Source organism: Oculina patagonica, chromosome 11 (assembly GCF_052425735.1).
Source record: "Oculina patagonica isolate OP01 chromosome 11, crgOcupat, whole genome shotgun sequence".
In the NCBI taxonomy this organism is placed as follows: domain Eukaryota; kingdom Metazoa; phylum Cnidaria; class Anthozoa; order Scleractinia; family Oculinidae; genus Oculina; species Oculina patagonica.
Window position 1 is genome coordinate 11,751,264 of NC_135768.1, and position 2,604 is coordinate 11,753,867.

The following is a 2,604-nucleotide window of genomic DNA, read 5'->3' on the forward strand; positions in this document are numbered from 1 at the left end:
CAAAACATACTGCGCTATCCACTGGATAAATCACTATCCAGTGGATAAGTGTTAGCAAAACATACTGCGCTATCCACCGGATAAATCACTATCCAGTGGATAAGTGTTAGCAAAACATACTGCGCTATCCACCGGATAAATCACTATCCAGTGGATAAGTGTTAGCAAAACATACTGCGCTATCCACTGGATAGTGTCTAAGCCGGTGGATAGCGTCATTCATCTTTTGAAGAACTGGCGCCTGCAAGAGTATTAAAGTGTCAAAAGTAAAATATATTTACGGCAGACTGATCCGAACGGCGTTAGCGACTAAAGAACAAACTGAAAAAAAACCAGCAACAACAAAAAATTTTAAAACAAATTTGCCTATATTATGGTTACCAATACAAGCCTTCCTCAGGAGCTACGAGGAAAAGAAATGCAGGAAACATAAAAGGATCGTTACAATTTAAAGTTTGAATTAAAATGCGTTACAATGATTGGTTGTTATCAATAGTTAGGAATTATTACAAGTGTCATTGATGTGCTTCGTCACGTCTGTTATGCCAAGAGGATGTAAAATTTTAGCTTTGGTGATTAACTGGGCTTCACGAGCTTTTTTTTACTCGGCACGTTGTCGAAAATACATTTTTGCATTTGTCTTTATTTATTTATTTGGGGGCCTATAGACAATTGATGCGACGACGTTTTCCTTCAGCCATGTTGTGGATTTGGTTAACTAAATCATCATCAACATCATCATCATCCATCATCATCTTTATGCAGAAGGCTCCACTCACTGAAGTGGTTAAGGAACTCCTGAAATAAAATTAATAGCAAAAAAAACACGTCAAGTTCACGTCCTCGGCTTCGCCGTCGTATTTTTCGAAGTATTTCTTTGGATTACCCCGACAGGAAGTTTGTATTGTACTTCGTTTTTGTTTTCTGGGGAAAGCAAATGAAGCAATTTTGACCAATTTCAGTGAAAATTGCATAAATCGTTCAAGTAGGTGGTACAGATCATCGTAAATCGACAAATTTACGACCTAATAGGCCTTATCACGATTTTCGACGCCATATTGACAGGTAGGTAACGCCGTCAAAATTTCAAGTGCTTGCATGGGAATCCGGTGGCAATTCTGTTTTCAAAAATTAAATTAGTTCTGATTAACTGGAAAAGATACTAAGGAGAGGATTGTATTCTCCAGATTTGACGGATGTGATTGTGCTGGAAAGCCTCCAGTTGCCTTTTAAATTTTCTATAGATCTGTCTATTTTCCGCAAATTGACGCGGGAAAACGTATTAACTTATCAACAGTCAGAACGGGGTATTAAAAATTGAACTATTTCTAAAACAGGGTGTCATTTTGAATGCACATTCTTAAGACAGAGTGCTAATATGAAGACGCGGCCAGCATATACTATACCCACCCAAAACTAGGGCTTTCCACAAGTTGCTCGAGATTTCCCAAAAAGTTGCCCGAAATTTCTCAAAAAGTTGCTCAAAAGTTGCTCCAAAAATCCAAAAAGGTTGCTTCTGATAATAAAAGTTGCTCAAAAGTTGCTCCAAAAAATCCAAAACGCTGCTTCTAATCAAGAGAATTTATCTAAATATATGCTTATTTCCCTTTGAGGGTGAGATTTCTAAGCAGTTTTCTGCAATGTAAAGGCAAAAGAAGTATCTAAATAACATATTAATGGGAAAATTTGTTACATAACAAGGATTTCTTTAACTGAGAAAAATCGCGAAGATATCGATGACGTCATATTTGATGACGAGTTTTGTAATGTTTTAATGCAGAATGAGCCGAAAATTGAAACGTCTTCAGATGTTCCTCGAAAATCTTCGGAAACGTTCGTATTGCCCTTGAACAAGACTCGGAAAATCTTCGGAGATCTTCGGTCTGTAAATTGCTCAAAATGCAACAAGTTGCTCGAGAGGACAAATGTTGTTCGAAGGGGAAAAAGTTGCTCGAAACATGAAAAGTTGCCAAAAAGTTGCCGAGCAACTTGTGGAAAGCCCTACCCAAAACATACTCCAGTCCCCCCGGGGGGGATACGCTGCGATCCACCTAGAATTCAGTGTTCCGCTAAGCGACGACCAAAAAACTCTATAGATTCCAGAAGCACTCGTTAACCTTCACTGGGTTAGAAGAAATCCCAAGGAGTTAAGGTTTCGGAGAAAACGCGCAGGTCACGAGTGCAAGGCAAGCAGTGACGTTGAGACTTCTCCCTTGAAGACAAAAAATGCGTAGCAATATCTACATCTTACATTTGTTAACTTTTGAATAAATTCGTCTTTTTTAATGTACTTTTGAAGGAAGAAAAACGGGATTAGGGCAAGCAATGGAAAAAAGTGCGGGATGCTGGATTCGAGTGAATAAGTGGGAATGCGAGATCAGAACCCACCCCCCTCCCCCCTTCTAGTTACTTGCAGATAGATCTTGATATTATGTTAAAAAGAATATTTGTCCAGAATCCATTACTGTGACTTTCTAGATATCCGCTCGTTTTACTTTTATTTACTTGTCATTCAAGGGTTTTGAGTTTAATTTTTAAATCAAATTGAAAATTGACAACCCAGCAATTACGTGTCAAATCTCAAGACACACGTAATCGCAAAAA